The sequence below is a fragment of the Ranitomeya imitator genome, chromosome 2 (assembly GCF_032444005.1).
Source record: "Ranitomeya imitator isolate aRanImi1 chromosome 2, aRanImi1.pri, whole genome shotgun sequence".
Taxonomy (NCBI): Eukaryota; Metazoa; Chordata; class Amphibia; order Anura; family Dendrobatidae; genus Ranitomeya; species Ranitomeya imitator.
In genome coordinates, this window is record NC_091283.1 from 466,301,542 (window position 1) to 466,323,144 (window position 21,603).

The 21,603-nt window shown below is 44.7% G+C and overlaps 1 protein-coding gene across 1 annotated transcript in view; it reads left to right on the plus strand.

The window, feature by feature from the left end:
- Window positions 1-1,183: 1,183 nt before the first annotated feature.
- The window catches only part of LOC138664483 (chloride channel CLIC-like protein 1), a 391,083-nt gene continuing 370,663 nt past the window's right edge, over window positions 1,184-21,603 (plus strand). Inside the window, exon 1 of the mRNA XM_069751218.1 lies at window positions 1,184-1,243. The gene's annotated coding sequence lies outside the window, so the exon portion shown is untranslated. The remainder of the gene's footprint in view (window positions 1,244-21,603) is intronic.

The window sequence follows — 21,603 nt, forward strand, 5'->3', positions numbered from 1 at the left end:
CGCGAAACGTGCGTCAGGGGGCCGCTTGTGGAACCTGAGGGAGTCATCCTGATTTATGGGTAAGCTTGGTTGATTTGCACTGGTGTCCATGTTCACTGATATGGTGGCACTTCATGACTTTAGTATCATGGACACTTGTACTGAGGTCTTTGAAATTATGAAATGACTCTATGAGTCGGCAATGTGATGTGGTGACCTGTTTTGCTGTACCCTGGATGTAACGTATTTTACTCCCTCCTATTCCCCAAGCATATCACTAGTTTCCTCCACACCTCACCTTTTGGCTACGTGCCTGCTCTGTATTTGTATATTATGATATAATTTGTTATTTATTGGTTTAAATACAATTTGTATGATTTTATGATCATGTTTTTGGGGATTTTGTTGCTCCGTTCTCTTGTGTTGTATATATATATATATATATATATATATATATACACACATCAGGATGGAGCCCAGGATAAGGGGCATATATACCAGGATGAGGCATCGGATAAGGGTTGGAGGGCAGGGGGCTTTCCATATCTTGCCCCTGGGCCCATCGGACTCTAGTTACGCCACTGTGCTTATACCTTCTCAAAAAGTTATGGAGAAGAGAGATCAGACTACACAGGGAAATATTAGTTGTCGGTAACCATGGAGACACATAGGTCTGCATTAAAGCTGTGGACACACTGCAGTTGGAGATTTTTAATAATCTCTCTAGTTGCAAAATGACTTCATTTATTAGTTTACAAGTTTTGCTATGGACATTGGCCTGATAAGTGATGTGTCAAACAGAATTATTATATATTCAGGCCACAATGTTGGACATCATAGACATTTGCATTTCATATCCATTACATGATAGAGTTACTACATCCCTGACAAGATCAATCTGTCATCCCCTGTACAAATCCTGTTATTTCACATGATCCTTTTCATCAGATTACTCAGCAGTTTATCCTGATAACTCAGCCGCTGGATTATTGTAAGTGGAGATTTGCTGCAGGCTTCTCTGCGAAACCTCAGGGAATTTACAGATCTAGATTTAGTAATACGATTGTTACTGTGTCATTGAGAATAATTCGGTGGCTGCAGTACTCGCGTCTGACCACTAGATGGGAGCAGAACACTTCTCAGAACTTCATAAGCTGATAGTTGAATGATGCTTTCGAGTTGTGAGGTTGTTTGGTCCTTGCAGGAGTTCGTAGAGGCGGCTGAATTAAACGCGAGGAAGGGAAAAGGAAGTATCCAGGACTCGGTAAGTGGCAGGGGTGCAAATATAGACGTGCAGTGGCGCTGTAGACCGTGTGCAACTACTAGTTCCAGCAACTACTAGTTCCAGCAAGGCTCTAGTAGGGCATGGTGGGAGTTATAGTTTTTCTGGTGCAGGGGGCTGAGGTCACACGGTGCATGTGCTATATAATGTAGCAGACACCCATGATATATTGTTTTGTAGCTGTTATTATAACAGTCTCTGTTCTAAACATTGCAAATACCTTTTCTGTCCCGCTATGTCATGTACGGAGTCTGGCGGTCACGGGACCGCGGACGTCACTCCAACGGCGCAAAATGATGAATTTTTAGTAACTACACGAATAATTACCGTAGAAGTTTTCTCCTGAAAGCAATGCGCATACGATGCACTGTATGGCGGCACACAGGGCTAATTACTCATTTTCATGGCTGAACCCTGATTATATACAAGGCTTAAAGGGATTGTCCAATCTCGCCATATAGATGGCCTATCCATGTGATTGGAGAGGGCACGGCGCACCCTCCAATTACCTCTTCTTTGCTCCGAAAAATGAGGCGGTCTGCAGCCACACATTGATTCAGGTTGTGTACTGCAGCTCTTTCCATGTGTTCTCACCCAGCCATCACCAGAGCTTGTAAGAGCTGAGGGGAGCTACCAGGTGTCGGACCCCTGACACTCGCATATTGATGACCGTTCCTATGTAACAGCCACTTTCATATTTATACTATATGGTGGCCCGATTCTAACATATCGGGTATTCTAGAATATGTAGGTAGTATATAGCACAGGCTACGTACTATATTGCACAGTGACGTAGTATATAACACAAACTGACATAGTATATAAACTATTTTTTTGCAAAAAACGTATCAACCAAATACCCTGTTTTTTACATCTTTTACTAGCACTTGCGGATTACTGCAACATTTTTTCAAACTGAGTGTTTTTGGTTTTACTATTCTCTTTTGTGTCTTCAAGTATATAAAATAGCTACGTAGTATGTAACACAGCGTACGTAGTATATAGCAGAGGCACGTAGTATATAACACAGCCACGTAGTATATAACATAGCCACGTAGTGTATTATACAGGTATGTAGTATATTGGTCAGCCAAGTAGTATATAACATAGCCATGTAGTATATTGTAGAGCCACGTAGTATATTGCACAGGCACATAGTATACTGCACAGCGACGTAGTATATAACACAGTCACATAGTGTATTGCACAGCTATGTAGTATATTGGTCAGTGACGTAGTATATTGTAGAGGCACGTAGTATATTGCATAGCTGCATAGTATATTGCACAGCCACGTAGTATATTGCACAGTCGACGTAGTATATAACACAGAGCACGTAGTATATTGCCCAGCTACATAGTCTATAGCACAGAGACGTAGTATATAACAGAGCCCACGCAGTGTGTAACAGAGCCAACGTAGTATATAGCAATGTAGGCACTATATGAGTGGTTAAAAAAGACTTAAAATAAAAAAACATATACTCACCTTCCGAAGGGCCCTTGAAGTCCTGGCGCCTGTGTGCGGTGCACGCGGCAGCTTCCGGTCCCAGGATTGGTATGAGCGCAGGACCTGTGATGTCGTGATCACATGACCGTGACATCATGGCAGGTCCTTCTCGCATAGCATCCTTGGCACCGGAACCTGCCGTTTGCACTGCCGAGGACAGCGCGCCACGTCGGAGGGTGAGAATAACCTTTTTTTTTCATTATTATTATTTGCAACATTAGATCTTTTTACTATTGATGCTGCATACGCAGCATCAATAGTAAAAAGTTGGTCACACAGGGTTAATAGCTGCGGTAACGGAGTGCGTTACACCACGGTCCATTAACGCTGCCATTAATCTGTGTGACCGCTCAGCGCTGACTGCAGGGCACTAAAGCAGCGGCCATTTCGCTGCCAGACTATGGCCCTCGCTGATTGGTCGTGGCAATGGTCGTGGGCGTTTTGCCATGACCAATCAGCGACATGGATTTCCATGACAGACAGAGGCCGCGACCAATGAATATCCGTGACAGACAGACCGAAAGACGGAAGTGACCCTTAGACAATTATATAGTAGATGTGCAGGGACTTCCCATTTATTATGTTGACACAGTTGCTCCTGTCGGGGCGCTATATTTTAGACAGAAAAGGAGCAGTCACGTTGAAGTTGATGTATTGGAAGCAGTAAAAAATGGGCTATTAAAGGGGTTGTTCACTGCTCGGACACCCCCGTCTGAATACCCCAATAAATACTAACACCTATACTCGCCTCTGGTGCAATCCCCAGTGTCGGCACTGGCTCTCCCTCCCGGGGATTGCGTGTGGTTATCCCGTCGCGTTACCCCTGCAGCTAATCAGTTCTGGCTTCACTCTCCTTTCACAGACTTAATCGACAGCTGTGGCTTCTCTCTCACTTCTTCCAGATGTCTTGAGTTTCCCGAAGGAAAGGAGAATGATTGGTCGCAGGGATCATGCAAGGATTATCTAACAAACAGGAACCTTATCTGAGCATTTTCGCTCATCACTACAGGGGAAATATAAGGATTCACAAGGGGTTATCCGAGAAGTGGACAACCCTTTTAAGATCTTGTTATCTTTAACCCCTCTGTGACCTTAGACGTACTATCCCGTCGAGGTTCCCTGGGCTTATCTGACCCTGGACGGGATAGTACGTCATAGCCGATCGGCCGCGCTCACGGGGGGAGCGCGGCCGGGTGTCAGCTGCTTATCGCAGCTGACATCCGGCACTATGTGCCAGGAGCGGTCACGGACCGCCCCTGGCACATTAACCCCTGGCACACCGCGATCAAAGATGATCGCGATGTGCCGGCGGTGCAGGGAAGCACCGCGCAGGGAGGGGGCTCCCTGCGGGCTTCCCTGAGACCCCCGGAGCAACGCGATGTGATCGCGTTGCTGCGAGGGTCTCACCTCCCTCCCTGCTCCCTCCAGCCCCGGATCCAAGATGGCCGCGGATCCGGGTCCTGCAGGGAGGGAGGTGGCTTCACAGAGCCTGCTCAGAGCAGGCACTGTGAAGCCTGCAGCGCTGCTAGTCAGATCAGTGATCTGACAGAGTGCTGTGCAAACTGTCAGATCACTGATCTGTGATGTCCCCCCCTGGGACAAAGTAAAAAAGTAAAAAAAAAATTTTCCAAATGTGTAAAAAAAAAAAAAAAAATATTCCAAAATAATGAAAAAAAAAAAAAAATATTATTCCCATAAATACATTTCTTCATCTAAATAATAAAAAAAAACAATAAAAGTACACATATTTAGTATCGCCGCGTCCGTAACGACCCGACCTATAAAACTGTCCCACTAGTTAACCCCTTCAGTAAACACCGTAAGAAAAAAAAAAAGAGGCAAAAAACAACGCTTTATTATCATACCGCCGAACAAAAAGTGGAATAACACGCGATCAAAAGGACAGATATAAATAACCATGGTACCGCTGAAAGCGTCATATTGTCCCGCAAAAAAAGAGCCGCCATACAGCATCATCAGCAAAAAAATAAAAAAGTTATAGTCCTGAGAATAAAGCGATGCAAAAATAATTATTTTTTCTGTAAAATAGTTTTTATCGTATAAAAGCGCCAAACCATAAAAAAATGATATAAATGAGGTATCGCTGTAATCGTACTGACCCGAAGAATAAAACTGATTTATCAATTTTACCAAACGCGTAACGGTATAAACGCCTCCCCCAATAGAAATTCATGAATAGCTGGCTTTTGGTCATTCTTCCTCACAAAAATCGGAATAAAAAGCGATCAAAAAATGTCACGTGCCCAAAAATGTCACCAATAAAAACGTCAACTCGTCCCGCAAAAAACAAGACCTCACATGACTCTGTGGACCAAAATATGGAAAAATTATAGCTCTCAAAATGTGGTATTGCAAAAAATATTTTTTGCAATAAAAAGGGTCTTTCAGTGTGTGACGGCTGCCAATCATAAAAATCCGCTAAAAAACTCGCTATGAAAGTAAATCAAACCCCCCTTCATCACCCCCTTAGTTAGGGAAAAATAAAAAAAAAATGTATTTATTTCCATTTTCCCATTAGGGCTAGGGTTAGGGCTAGGGCTAGGGCTAGGGTTAGGGCTAGGGTTAGGGCTAGGGTTAGGGCTAGGGCTAGGGTTAGGGCTAGGGTTAGGGTTGGGGCTACAGTTAGGGTTAGGGTTTAGATTACATTTACAGTTGGGAATAGGGTTGGGATTAGGGTTAGGGGTGTGTCAGGGTTAGAGGTGTGGTTAGGGTTACCGTTGGAATTAGGGTTAGGGGTGTGTTTAGATTAGGGTTTCAGTTATAATTGGGGGGTTTCCACTGTTTCGGCACATCAGGGGCTCTCCAAACACGACATGGCGTCCGATCTCAATTCCAGCCAATTCTGCGTTGAAAAAGTAAAACAGTGCTCCTTCCCTTCCGAGCTCTCCTGTGTGCCCAAACAGGGGTTTACCCCAACATATGGGGTATCAGCGTACTCAGGACAAATTGGACAACAACTTTTGTGGACCAATTTCTCCTGTTACCCTTGGGAAAATACAAAACTGGGGGCTAAAAAATAATTTTTGTGGGAAAACAAAAAGATTTTTTATTTTCACGGCTCTGCGTTATAAACTGTAGTGAAACACTTGGGGGTTCAAAGTTCTCACAACACATCTAGATAAGTTCATTGAGGGGTCTAGTTTCCAATATGGGGTCACTTGTGGGGGGTTTCTACTGTTTAGGTACATTAGGGGCTCTGCAAACGCAATGTGACGCCTGCAGACCAATCCATCTAAGTCTGCATTCCAAATGATGCTCCTTCCCTTCCGAGCCCTCCCATGCGCCCAAACGGTGGTTCCCCCCCACATATCGGGTATCAGCGTACTCAGGACAAATTGGACAACAACATTTAGGGTCCAATTTCTCCTGCTAACCTTGGAAAAATACAAAACTGGGGGCTAAAATATAATTTTTGTGGAAAAAAAATATTTTTTATTTGCATGGCTCTGCGTTATAAACTGTAGTGAAATACTTGGGGGTTCAAAGCTTTCACAACACATCAAGATGAGTTCCTTAGGGGGTCTACTTTCCAAAATGGTGTCACTTGTGGGGGGTTTCTACTGTTTAGGTACATTAGCGGCTCTGCAAACGCAATGTGACGCCTGCAGACCATTCCATCTAAGTCTGCATTCCAAATGGCGCTCCTTCCCTTCCGAGCCCTCCCATGCGCCCAAACGGTGGTTCCCCCCCACATATGGGGTATCAGCGTACTCAGGACAAATTGGACAACAACTTTTGGGGTCCAATTTCTCCTGTTACCCTAGGGAAAATACAAAACTGGGGGCTAAAAAATAATTTTTGTGGGAAAAAAATTTTGTTTTATTTTTATGGCTCTGCATTATAAACTTCTGTGAAGCCCTTGGTGGGTCAAAGTGCTCACCACACATCCAGATAAGTTCCTTAGGGGGTCAACTTTCCAAAATGGTGTCACTTGTGGGGGGTTTCAATGTTTAGGCACATCAGTGGCTCTCCAAACGCAACATGGCGTCCCATCTCAATTCCTGTCAATTTTGCATTGAAAAGTCAAACGGCGCTCCTTCCCTTCCGAGCTCTCCCATGCGCCCAAACAGTGGTTTACTGCCACATATGGGGTATCAGCGTACTCAGGACAAATTGGACAACAACTTTTGAGGTCCAATTTCTTCTCTTACCCTTGGAAAAATAAAAAATTGGGGGCAAAAATATAATTTTTGTGAAAAAATATGATTGTTTATTTTTACGGTTCTGCATTATAAACTTCTGTGAAGCACTTGGTGGGTCAAAGTGCTCACCACACATCCAGATAAGTTCCTTAGGGGGTCTACTTTCCAAAATGGTGTCACTTGTGGGGGGTTTCAATGTTTAGGCACATCAGTGGCTCTCCAAACGCAACATGGCGTCCCATCTCAATTCCTGTCAATTTTGCATTGAAAAGTCAAATAGCGCTCCTTCCCTTCCGAGCTCTCCCATGCGCCCAAACAGTGGTTTACCTCCACATATGGGGTATCAGCGTACTCAGGACAAATTGGACAACAACTTTTTGGGTCCAATTTCTCCTGTTACCCTTGGTAAAATAAAACAAATTGGAGCTGAAGTAAATTTTTTGTGTAAAAAAGTTAAATGTTCATTTTTATTTAAACATTCCAAAAATTCCTATTAAACACCTGAAGGGTTAATAAACTTCTTGAATGTGGTTTTGAGCACCTTGAGGGGTGCAGTTTTTAGAATGGTGTCACACTTGGGAATTTTCTATCATATAGACCCCTCAAAATGACTTCAAATGAGACGTGGTCCCTAAAAAAAAAAATGGTGTTGTAAAAATGAGAAATTGCTGGTCAACTTTTAACCCTTATAACTCCCTAACAAAAAAAAAAATTGGTTCCAAAATTATGCTGATGTAAAGGAGACATGTGGGAAATGTTACTTATTAAGTATTTTGTGTGACATATCTCTGTGATTTAATTGCATAAAAATTCAAAGTTTGAAAATTGCGAAAATTTCAAAATTTTCGCCAAATTTCCGTTTTTTTCACAAATAAACGCAGGTACTATCAAAGAAATTTTACCACTATCATGAAGTACAATATGTCACGAGAAAACAATGTCAGAATCACCAGGATCCGTTGAAGCGTTTCGGAGTTATAACCTCATAAAGGGACAGTGGTCAGAATTGTAAAAATTGGCCCGGTCATTAACGTGCAAACCACCCTTGGGGGTAAAGGGGTTAAAGACCGGATTTTGATGTCTGGATAACGGTCAGATTATCTCATAACCGACAGGTCTTGTGTGGGGTTCTTGGTGTATATTGATTAATACCTACCAAGAGAGATCTAAGGTAGGATAATTGATGACCCTGGGTGCGGGTGGACATAGTTTGGGTGCAACCTGTGTAGTCGCACGGAGACTCAAGAGGTAACGGGGCCCACTTCCATCTCCAAAGCAGCTTCTGTCACATACACACATAGTAATGTATTATGATGGGTTATTCGACTGCAAAGTGTCCATATATTATTCTTGCACAGGGGCTCTGTTCTTACTGTGTCTACCCCTGAACCAGGAACAGGCTTCTGGGCAACCAAGGTTTATGGATGTAGAGTGAGACCAGTGGCTAGGCTGTCTGATCTAGGCCTACAGAAGAGCTACGGTAGCACATGCAGCCACAAAAGTTACTGCGGCTATTTTACGGGTGTTGAACACAGACTATCATGGCTTGCTGCATATGATGAGGCTGCAGGCTGGTCAGAGGGTCCATTTTGACCCATGCTCATCACCAAAAATCACATGCTCACTGCTAGGGCCGGCATCAGTACCCGGGCAAGTGCCAGGGCCCTGAGCAGGAGGGGGGCCCTCTTGCCGTCAGGGACACCTGCACACTATGGGGGTCCGGTGTCTGTGCTAGTGCAGACACCCGCGAGTGGGCCCCTCCGCTTGATCAGGGTCCCGGCACTTGTGATACTTACCTCTCCCAGCTCCACCGCTGCGGCGTTTGATGACTGTGACGTTCAGGTAAGAGGGCGCAATGATGTCATGTCTGTGCGCCCTCTGCCTGAGCAGTCACAGTTCAGAGAGCTGGAAGAGAACGACACTGAGGAGTCCGAAACAGGGCAGCAGCCAGCGATGAGAGGTGAGTATTTAATTTTTTTTATGTTTTGAGCATTATATATGGGGACTATCATACACTTGGAGCATCATATATGGGGCTCATTATACACTGGAGCATCATATATGGAGCCCATTACACACTGGAGCATCATATATGGAGCCCATTATACACTGGAGCATCATATATGGAGCCTATTATACACTGGAGCATCATATATGGAGCCCATTATACACTGGAGCATCATATATGGAGCCCATTATACACTGGAGCATCATATATGGAGCCCATTATACACTGGAGCATCATATATGGGGCCAATTATACATGGAGCATGATATGGGCTCATCACACACTGGAGCATTATATATAGGAGCCCATAATATATGGAACATTATATGGGAACTATTCTATATGGAGCATTATATGGGGCCCATCATATACTGTTTGGAGCATTATGTGAGGCTTATTTTACTATATGGACCATTATTTGGGGCTCATTATACTGTATGGAGCAATATATGGGACTCATTATACTCCATTGGACCCATCCTATACTGTATGGAGCATCATATGGGGCCCACTATATATGGAGCAATATTTGGGGCCCATCATATACTGGAGCATTATATGGAGGCCATCATATATTGTATGGAACATTATATGGGGCCTATTATATACTGTATGGAGCAATATATGTGGCTAATTATACTGTATGGAGCACTATATGAGGTCTATTATTCTGTATGGATAAATATATGGGGCTCATTCTGTATGGAGCATTACATGGGGCCTATTATTCTGAATGGAGCAATATATGGTGCCCATAATACTGTACATAGCAATATATGTGGCTCATTGTACTGTATGGAGCATTGCATGGGGTCCATTATTCTGTATAGAGGAATATATGTTGCTCATTATTCTGTACTAGATGGTGGCCCGATTCTAACGCATCAGGTATTCTAGAGTATGCATGCCCACGTAGTGTATTGCCCAGCCACGTAGTGTATTGCCCAGCCACGTAGTGTATTGCCCAGCCACGTATGTAACAGGTTAAAAAATAAACATACTCCCCTTCCGAGGGAGCCCTTGTAGTCCTGTCGCCTATGTGCGGTGCACGCGGCAGCTTCCGGTCCCAGGGTTGGTATGAACGCAGGACCTGTGATGACATCGTGGTCACATGACCGTGACGTCATGTCAGGTCCTTCTCGCATAGCATCCTTAGCACCGGAACCTGCCGCTTGCACTGCCGAGGACAGGATGCGACGTCGGAGGGTGAGAATAACTTTTTTTTAATTATTATTCTTATTTTTAACATTAGATCTTTTTACTATTGATGCTGCATACACAGCATCAATAGTAAAAAGTTGGTCACACAGGGTTAATAGCTGCATAACCGGAGTGCGGCCATATTGCCGTCGAACTGTGGCCGCCGCTAATTGGTCGTGGCAATGGTCGTGGGCGTTTTGCCACGACCAATCAGCGACTTGGATTCCATGACAGACAGAGGCTGCGAACAATGAATATCCCAGACAGAAAGACAGAAGGACAGACGGAAGTGACCCTTAGACAATTATATAGTAGATGGAGCAATATGTGGGGCTCATTATTATGTATGGAGCACTATGTGGTGCACGGGCAGCACGGTAGCTCAGTGGATAGCACTGCAGCCTTGCAGCGCTGTGGTCCTGGGTTCTAATCCCACCTAGGACAACATCTGCAGGGAGTTTGTATGTTCTCTCTGTGTTTGCGTGGATTTCCTCCGGGGTCTCCTGTTTCCTCCCACATTCCATAGACATACTGATAGGGAATGTAGATTGTGAGCCCCATCGGGGACAGTGATGATAATGTGTGCAAACTGTAAAGCGCTGCGGAATATGTTAGCGCTATATAAAAATAAAGATTATTATTATGTGGTGCCCATGATACTGTATGGAGCAATATATGGGGCACTTTATTCTGTATGGAGCACTATGTGATGCCCATAATACTGTATGGAGGACTATACTTTCCAGGTTCTGACCTATTGAAGAATTTACAATAGATATCACTCATGTAATGTAAGAAGTGAAATCTTTGGCATTGTATTATACCTATAGTTCTCTGCTGTATCATCTTAATTATGAATTGTGGTATGTGTTAAAGGGGCCCACGAAAACCTGGAGCCGGCCCTGCTCCCTGCAATGAGCATGAGAATGGCAAAAGTAGACCATGAATCAAGGGAATCAGGCCGCCTGGTCTGCTGATAAATAGTTTTCTTTACATTGTATGGATGGCGGGGTGCCTCACGTGGGGAAGAGATGGCAGGAAGATTTACTATGGGAACAAGACGGGGCAGTGTAATGTTTTGCAGGGAAACTTCGCTGTCTGGCAATTAAAAAAGTAAAAATAATTCAGGAATGTTGTTGGGAACATAATTACGAAATTGACTTGGCCTCCAAATTCTACAACTCTCAGTCTACTGGAAAAACAATTACTATCTGTGGAGGCTGCACCTCCCAAATGATAGCATCAACAGTTTCTTTTTATTTTTTGACAAATCAACAGTACAAGTGAAGTTAAACTTTGAAGTGTATTTAATTAAAGAAAAATGTTCCACATTGGTGACAATTTGTGTCTTCTGCGTAAATCTTTCACTTTGAAAACTTGATATTAAAACTTGGAAATTCGTGGATACCGTCCGCGCTGATGTACAAATGAGTTCCAGGCAAGCTGAAGATAAAGAATGGTTATTTATTCGCAACGTGTTTCGAAGTTAATAAAACTTCTTCCTCAGGAGTAAGAAGTTTTCGAAACGCGTTGAGAATAAGCCACCATTCTTTATCTTCAACTTGCCTGGACCTTATTTGTACAGCAGCGCGGACGGTATCCACGAATTTCCAAGTTTTAATATCATGAATCGGTCACTGGTTTGGCCTGTGGATCTGTAGCAGCTGTCAACTCTGATAAGTATTTATATTCTAATGGAAAGACCCATCAGGTGAGTGCCATCTGATTGTATACTCTAACATCTTTATCCGATAACACCCTATTTGCGCTTCTCTCGCCTACAGTGTTTTTTTTATTACTTTGAAAAGTTGCTCATACAGATCTGTGTTCAGTGAGGGATCAAGTTACCCATGACTATCTATACAGGTCTATGAAGAGTAGGTGGGGTGGGGAAGGGTCTGGTAGGAAACAAAAGCAAAGAAACACAGTGACATAACCTGAAGTTTGTGGGTCCCAATACAGTATCTTTAAAGGGGTTGCCTGAAACTTTTTCATTGATGGCCTATCTGACACCATACACCATCACTAATGATGAGTGAGTATACTCTTTGCTCGGGTGGTCTCCGAGTATTTTGGGCATGCTCATAGATTATGTTTTCATCGATGCAGCTACATGATTTGCGGCTGCTAGATTCTTGAATACATGCAGAGATTGCCTGTTTGTTAGGGAATCCTTACATGTATTCAGGCTGTCTAGCAGCTGTAAATCATGCAGCTGCATCGCCGAAAACATAATCTTGAGCACACCCAAAATACTTGGAGACCACCCGAGCAACGAGTACACTCGCTCATCACTAACCTTCACCCATCGAAAATTCCTGGCGCCAGCGTCAGCCAGAAGTGCGGAGTTGCACGTCATAGCTCTGTCAACAATATAGCGGCTGCAGCCAGGTACTGCCCATCTGCCCCTATTCAAATCATTGGGGGCGGATGATGTGCAGTTCACGGCCCTGGCAACTATACTGTTGCCGTATCTGTGCTGTGCAACTCTACAACTGAGCACTTCAGGTCAGCACTGAAAACGGCTGTTCGGCGGGGTCGCCGGGTGTCGCAGCTATACAGATCAGATATTTATGACCTACCCTAAGGATAGGCCATCAATGTAAAAGTCCCATATAACCCCTGTTACAGTGCGCCAGCTATCGCTGGTCTTTAATTACATTGGTTATCTCATATATGGGCTAAAAGAGCCCAGGTATGACTGCAGTCCCTGCTTACACTATAGTTACAGGCTTGGAAAAGCACACGGGGAAACTTCTCATGGTTTTAGTGCAGAGAGAAAAACTGCTAAAAATGCAGGAAACAATTCATATAGTGGCCAGCAATAATAATAATCCTCATGTATACACAATAATGTTCCATGAAAAGTCTCCTTTGCTTACAGGTACACTGTAAGGCAGAGCGGTTGGCGTAAGATGCGCCTGCAGATTCTGACTAAATAAGGTTTGATTGTGGTCTGTATGAAGGATCATAGATTTACAAGGGACCAGTGTGCTGCGTTATGTCTTGCCCTGACTGCATTAGAGCAATGGATAAAGTTTAGTATACACTCCCCTAAAAGGGGTTGACCAGTACTTTTATATTGATGGCCTATCTTTAGGGTGCAGTCAGATGGCTGTATAAATCTGACAGAGATCGGATTGCAATGCTCGGACTGGCCAGCGGCTCTCCCTACCAGAGCGTGACAGCCGCATAGAAATACATGCAGCATTCATGTTTGTGTCAGGAGAGCCGCCGTCCAGTCCGAGCGCTGCGTTCCAATTTATAAATCCGTCTCACTGCTCCCTTAGGACAGGTCATCAGTATCAGATTATTATTGATATCATCCCTGTGCCATTTGGGTGTGGTCAGTTGCAGAGCGAAACAGCATAGCGTCGTCATTTGTATAGTGGCCACATTGAGGAACTGCAGGTCCACTGCTCTTCATTCGAATAAGGGGTGGAAGTGCAGTAGTCGGCCACTATACAGTTGACAGAGCTGTGCTGTTCTGCTCCCTAAATGATCACATCCTGCCAGCATCGGTAGGGTGTTGCACCCCTAATGATCTGTTGATGACTTATCCTAAGAGTGAGCCATTAATCTAAAAGTACTGGACAACCCCTTTAATTGAGTTGTGTACATTTAGATAAATAAAGCTCATTCAGGGCCTTTCTTTTTATTGCGGAAGTAGTGATAATCGAGATCATGCAGCAAATTTTCAATGGTTCCTCCCCATTGGAGAAATGAAGCATTTCATAGTTTCTATCGATGTCCATGGGCTGCTTAGTTAGTGCACGCGTCTGCTGGGTCCTCCGGTAAAGGGGTTGTCCTCTACTGTACAACATCTGATCATTTTACCCAATGGTGCTAGATAAAGTGAAAAAACCCTAAAGTATTGTTCCCTCCTGGACCTGCTCCTCAGCCCCGTGACACCGGAGGCTTTCCAGCACGCTGGGGCCATTGATATATGGTCGTCCAGCAGTCGTCAACCCCTTTAACTTATGTTATCAATATTTTCTCTTCGCCACGACAGCACCCACTTGAGAGAGGGGATCCGCCCCTAGGAACAGGAAACCCTATGGAGAGAATAAAAGGGGCGGTCCCCCTCGCTCCCACAGTTGGTTTCCTGTTCCTACGGGAGACCTGGAGAGAAGAGGATTCCCAGCCTGGACGCCGCTTGCACGGTTTACCTGAATAGGGACGGCAAGGGCTCCAGAGCTGGAAGCAGCGTCGGGGGTCCTGTTTCAGCTTCCCCCCTCTGCTGGCAGGTACCGTGAGGCCAGGATCGGGGAGTCGCCTGGCTCACGGAGAGGCATCCAGCAGACCTGCGGGCCGGACCGCTGGGGTAAGATCCTGTGACGCCAGCCTCGGGTGGCGCACAGGCAGCATGGGGCCCAGTAATTCTCCCCCGGAAGTATTACTACAACTTCCGGGGTGATAGAGGAGGAGGACGGCGCCTGCGCGATCGCTGGGTGGGAGCGCAGGCGAGTGTTGTGAATTCTGTGGCTGAATTCACTCCTGTGGTCACAAGTGGTACTGCAGCTTCTGAGCTTCCTCCCTCAGGTGTTCTGGTGAGCTCGTTAACTGCTTCATTACTTAACTCCGCCTGATGCTGCTATCCTTGCTCCTTGTCAATGTTTCAGTGTTGGATCTGAGCTTCTCCTGATTGTTCCTGTGACCTGCTGCTCTGTATAGCTAAGTGCTTTTTGCTTTTTTGTTGCTTTTTTTCTGTCCAGCTTGTCTTTTGTTTTGCTGGAAGCTCTGAGACGCAAAGGGTGTACCGCCGTGCCGTTAGTTCGGCACGGTGGGGTTTTTTTGCCCCCTTTGCGTGGTTTTGCTTTAGGGTTTTTTGTAGACTGCAAAGTTCGCTTTACTGTCCTCGCTCTGTCCTAGAATATCGGGCCCCACTTTGCTGAATCTATTTCATCCCTACGTTTTGTCTTTTCATCTTACTCACAGTCATTATATGTGGGGGGCTGCCTTTTCCTTTGGGGAATTTCTCTGGGGCAAGTCAGGCCTATTTTTCTATCTTCAGGCTAGCTAGTTTCTTAGGCTGTGCCGAGTTGCCTAGGTAGTTGTTAGGCGCAATCCACAGCCGCTTTTAGTTGTGTTTAGGATAGGATCAGGTGAGCAGTCTACAGAGTTTCCACGTCTCAGAGCTCGTTCTTGTATTTTTGGGTATTTGTCAGATCACTGTGTGCGCTCTGATCGCTAAGCACACTGTGTTTCTGGATTGCCTTCATAACATCTGTCATTAGCAAACATAACAGGCGAGCACAGCAGAGCCGCAACCCGGATGTAGTGGTCACTTCCGGGTGCGGCAGGAAGAAGATGGCGGCCCCCATAACAAAAGGACGCCGGCGCTGATTCCCGGCGTCCATCATGGCATCTCCTCAAGAGACAACGTTGCCTTCTTCTGAGGTTAACGCTGTCACACCAGGAAGCCGGACTAGCAGCCGCAGATCATCCTCCAAGAGCGCCAGGGAAAAGAGATCGGACCGGTCGGTTCCTCCATCTGTGCCTCCGTCTCCTCCTCTCCAGCCGGTATTATGACAGCTTCAGGGGTGAGTGTATGTCTACCCTATTCTAAGCTGATTATACTCCCTCTTTCGTCTAATTCCCTAGGTTAAAAGAACAGGGAAATCAAAACATAAGCAATGTGCCTTATGCTCTCAGCCACTCCCGGATACCTACTTAAAAAAGTTATGCCAGTCTTGCATCGAATCCACCTTACGAGAGGAGTCTTCAGTAAGGTCGGATGATATACGTAGTATGATAAGAGAGGAGTTGCGAGCCTTTCGAAACTCGGATAAAATTCCTGGAAGTAGGAAGAAATACAGCTCTCCTATATCTGAACAGTCATCTGAGGTTGAGGATAAGGAGTCGGACAGTTCCCAAGAGGTTATATCCTCGGAGGGTGAACAGGATACATGTTTCCCTACAGAAAGCATTGACAATTTAGTCAGATCAGTACGAAACACCATGGGTATAGAAGATACTAAGACCCTTAAAACACCACAGGACGTGATGTTTGCTGGCCTGTCCGAGAAAAAGAGACCTTCCTTTCCTATTATTCCAGCAATAAAGGAGTTAGTTAAAAAAGAGTGGGAAAGCCAGGGGCAAAGAGGGTTGCCGTCTTCCTCAAAACGTCGCTATCCCTTTAATGACGAGGATTTCTCCAAATGGGTAAAAGCCCCAAAAGTAGATGCGGCAGTGGCATCCACTTCTAAGAAATCTTTATTGCCTGTTGAAGATTCAGGATCCCTGCAAGACCCGCTCGATCGGAAAGCAGATTCCCTTTTAAAAAGAGCTTGGGAATCCTGTACAGGAGCCTTTAGACCAGCTATCTCGGCCACATGTACTGCTAGGTCCCTGATGGTTTGGTTGAATGATCTGGAAGAAGGCTTAAAAGGTGGCCTTTCCCGCAATAAACTCGTGTCATCCATTCCGTTAATTAGAGGAGCTACTGCCTTTTTGGCAGATTCTTCGGCTGATTCCATCCGACTAGCAGCCAAATCAGCAGGCCTAACCAACGCGGCTCGCCGCGCCTTGTGGCTAAAGGGGTGGAAAGGCGATCCACAAACAAAATCCAAGTTATGTGGTCTGCCCTGCCAAGGTGAGTACCTATTTGGTGCTCAGTTGGATGACATTCTTACCAAAGCGGGTGAGAGGAAGAAAGGGTTCCCCAATAACTCTTATCTTCCATCTTATAGGAGAGCATTCCGAAAGCCCATGTTCAACAGAAGACGGGACTATAAAAACCAGGACCGTTGGGCTAATAAGGACTTTAAGCAGAAGGGAGCCTTCTTCGGAAAACGCCCCTTCAAACCTGAGGATAAACCCCGCTAGGACAGATCTACCTGTTGGTGGTAGGTTGTCCTTCTTCTCCACACAATGGCTGGCAATAACCTCTAATTCATGGGCAACTAGCCTTATAACTACAGGCCTAAAACTAAGATTTTCTCAAGTTCCGCCGGACTCGTTTTGTTTGACTTCCTTAGGTTCACCTTCACAACAAGAGGCCTTGGAACAGGAAATAATAACTCTCCTGTCCAAAGGAGTATTAGTGGAAGTCCCTTTTCATCAAAAAGGAAGGGGATTTTATTCCCCTTTATTTTTGATTTCAAAACCTGACGGATCATATAGAACAATAATTAACCTCAAAAGACTAAACGTCTTCTTAGAGAACCAAACGTTTAAAATGGAATCCATTCGGTCAGCTGTCAAGCTTCTGTTTCCCCATTGCTTCATGGCAGTTCTTGACCTTAAAGATGCATACTATCATCTGCCAATCTTCAGAGAGCATCAACAATATCTACGGGTGGCAGTTATGGTCAAAGGTCAGATACGGCATTATCAATACACATCAATGCCCTTTGGACTATCAATAGCCCCTAGAGTATTCACAAAACTGATGTCAGAGGTAATGTCATATTTGAGGTTAAAAGATACACTCATAATACCTTATTTGGATGACCTATTGATAGTCGGGAACTGTCTCTCTCTCAATGTCATCAACGCGTGTCTGATTCAATTTCATCCTTACAGGGGTTAGGGTGGTTAGTGAATTGGGAAAAATCTAGATTGTCCCCCACAACTGAGCAAAAATTTTTAGGAATTATTCTAGACTCTACAAATCAAATGTGCTTTCTTCCCGAGTCAAAACAAATAGCAATCATAAACAAAGTACAATCAGTGATTAACCACCCTCTAATTTCCCTAACAGAAGGTATGTCCCTTCTTGGTTCCTTCACTTCCTGTATTCCAGCTGTTCCGTGGGCCCAATTCCATAGTAGGAAATTGCAGTATACAATACTTCGTGAGGAAGAAAGGTTACTTGGCCGATTAGATTCTCGTATTTCCTTAACGACAGACGTGATACAATCTCTCACTTGGTGGTTAAATCCGAACCATCTTTCCAGTGGGGTCCCCTGGGTGGTAAAACCATCAAAAACTGTTTTCACTGACGCCAGTCCTAGTGGGTGGGGAGCATATTTAGAAGATCAAATAGTGCAAGGTCTGTGGTCTCCTACAGAATCAGATGATTCTTCTAATAAAAAAGAGCTGAAGGCTGTTTATCATGCCTTATCTGAATTTCTTCCGCAGCTACACGGAACACATACAAGAGTCTTCTCAGACAACATGACAGCAGTAGCCTATATAAACCACCAAGGAGGAACAAGATCGGAAGGACTCATGTCTATAGCCAACGATATTCTAGCCATGGCAGAGGAACACCTCCTGTCCATATCAGCGCTACATGTAAGAGGAATCGACAATTCGAGAGCAGATTTCCTCAGTCGCCACACTCTCCATCAAGGAGAGTGGGTTCTAAATCGTCGTATCTTTTGTATGATAATAAAAAAGTGGGGCACTCCCGAAATAGATCTCTTTGCGACAAGACAAAACAGGCAAGTCAAAAAATTCGCATCATTGTTCCGATCTGACAATCCAGATATCTTCGACGCCCTACAGGTACCATGGGTATTCAAGAAGGCATATGCCTTTCCCCCGCTGATACTACTTCCGACAGTGATCAGGAAGATAAGGGAGGACAGAGCAAACGTGATCCTAATTGCTCCATTCTGGCCCAAGAGGCCATGGTTTTCCTGGCTGAGAGCCATGTCAATCTCAGACCCTTGGATCCTCCCGGAGGATCGGGATCTTCTCTTCCAGGGCCCCTTCAACCACCCTCAGGTGAAGGGTCTACGGTTAACAGCCTGGAACTTGAGAGGCAGCTGCTAAAGATGAGGGGGTTCTCAAACAAAGTGATTGACACTCTACTACGAAGTAGGAAAAAGTCCACTACCTCCATCTATGCAAGTGTGGAAAAAATTTCTAAACCTCTACCCAACGGCCCTGTCAAACGAAATTCACATTCCCATGATTCTAGAATTTCTTCAAAAAGGGCGTGATCTAGGTCTGGCAGTCAGTACCTTAAAAGTACACATCTCTGCGCTGGGGGCTTTATATGGTCTTGATATCGCAGGTAATAAGTGGGTAGCCAGATTTGTTGCAGCATGCCAGAGGTCAGAAACAGTTCGAACTCCCCATGTACCACCTTGGGATGTTAATTTAGTTCTCGAAGCTCTTACAGATCACCCTTTTGATCCTCTACATTCAGCTCACATAAAACATGTCTCCCTCAAGACAGCTCTTCTCGTCGCCTTAGTGTCAGCAAGAAGAGTAAGTGACATACAGGCACTATCGATAGATCCTCCCTTTATGTCAGTCTTCCCAGACAGAGTTGTCCTTAAAACAGACCCTTCATACTTACCCAAAGTATGCACTAAATTTCATAGAACACAAGAAATTTACCTTCCCTCCTTCTATGATAACCCTACAAGTCAGGAAGAACAAAGATACCACACATTAGATGTGAGGAGAGCCATATTAGCCTATTTGGATAGGACTAGCGCCTGGAGGAAGAGCAGGGCTCTCTTTGTTTCGTTCCAGGGTCATAGAAAAGGAGCTGGAATTACGAAGGGTACTTTATCTCGGTGGATTCGAGATGCAATATGTCTGGCCTATTCATCCAAAGGGGAGAATCCGCCTGAGACCGTAAGAGCACATCCCACCCGGGCGATTGCATCATCCTGGGCTGAACGAGCGGAGGTTCCGATAGAGCTGATATGTAAGGCCGCAACCTGGTCTTCGCCTACTACCTTCTATAATCACTATAGATTAGACTTGTCTTCCTCATCTGACTTGTCCTTCGGTAGATCAGTCCTTAACACGGTGATCCCTCCCAAATGACTATCTCTGAAAGTCTCTCAAGTGGGTGCTGTCGTGGCGAAGAGAAAACACCGGATTACGTACCGGTAATGCTCTTTTATAGAGCCACGACAGCACCCCTTCACTTCCCACCCTTATAGGTTTTTATTTATAAGCACGGTTAAGGGTGTTTGGTTCTTATAGTTAGCCATGCTTAAGTTAACTAATTATAAATGATGATATTGAATGACCTACTAAAGTCTGGTGGGCGGTTCCTCGCAATCTCTGTAAACCCAACTGTGGGAGCGAGGGGGACCGCCCCTTTTATTCTCTCCATAGGGTTTCCTGTTCCTAGGGGCGGATCCCCTCTCTCAAGTGGGTGCTGTCGTGGCTCTATAAAAGAGCATTACCGGTACGTAATCCGGTGTTTTGTATTAATATTCTCCATTATTTAGCGCCAACAAATCAGTCGGACAACTCTATTTAAGTTCAACCAGCACTTCAACTGTAGGAGTGCTAAGATTAAGGCTATGTGCACACGTTCAGGATTTCTTGCAGAAATTTCCTGAGAAAAACCTGAAGTTTTCTGCAAGAAATCTGCATGTGTTTTTTTTTTGCGCGTTTTTTTTTTTGCTGATTTTTGTGGACATTTCCCAATGCATTATATAGTGGGAAATCGCAACAAATCTGCGAAATTAATGGAAAAAACGCATCATGTGCACAAAAATTGTGGAATTCATTCTAAATGATGGGATGCATAATGTATGCTTTTTTTTTTTTTTTTTGCGGTTTTATAGCGTTTTTATAGCGAAAAAACCCCCCGAAAAATCAGCAACGTGTGCACACAGCCTTATAGTTGCACCATAGCTCACAGGCTTCTAGTAAGTGCCATACAGAAGTAGGAAGAAATTAGGATTCCTAGATCTGAAGCTGCTCACTTCCCCCAGATGTCTACATATCCTATCATGTTTCTGTTTATTTTCTACTCTGGTGCAATTTTCATTTCTTGATCACACCCTGGCACTCCTTGGTCCCATGCTAATCGCAAATTTCAACTCCCAGAACTCTGGATCTTATCTTGGGGGTGTGAAAAGTGTGCCACAGGGACAGGATAATGAATTCGAGGCTAGCCTCAACTCTTGTAGCCTGCTGTCAGTTACAGCAAGTGGCCACTAGGGGGAGTCAGGAGACTGGGAGAAGCTGGCGACTGCGGCGTGTTGGGGCAAATCCTGCATATTCTCTTTAACTAATTCACACATACTGTCAGGCTTAATCACCTCCACAGGTATTTATGCCTGAATCCTAATATTTCTTTTCTCATGATTCCTTGTAAAATAACACCTTATGTGTTGGCTGCCTAATCAGCCTGCGGGGGATGTCTAAGGATATTGCTTAAGTAATAATGTCAAAACTCCTTGATTGCTCCTTATGTGAGTTAATGAAGTGTACATGGCTGTCTCCTCTCCAGTCAAGAAGCTCACTGATAGACTTTGATGGCTGGATAGCAGCTCCTCTAGGTCTGCGGGAAGTTCGGTGTACGAAGGATTAGGCTCAATCCATTGCCAGGTTATATGGTAAATGAAGTGATTACAGTGACTGATGCCCATCCCATCATCCGCTTCACTGTCCCTTTATTTACAGTCTGCCCAATTGTGCAAGATGTGGGCTTCAGTGGTGAAAGACCTGTAATAGGGTTCCCAAATATCATCTGTGAAGTTAAGGGCACATTTGGTTCCTTTATGCTGGAAGGGGTAACTGCTTCTTGTGCA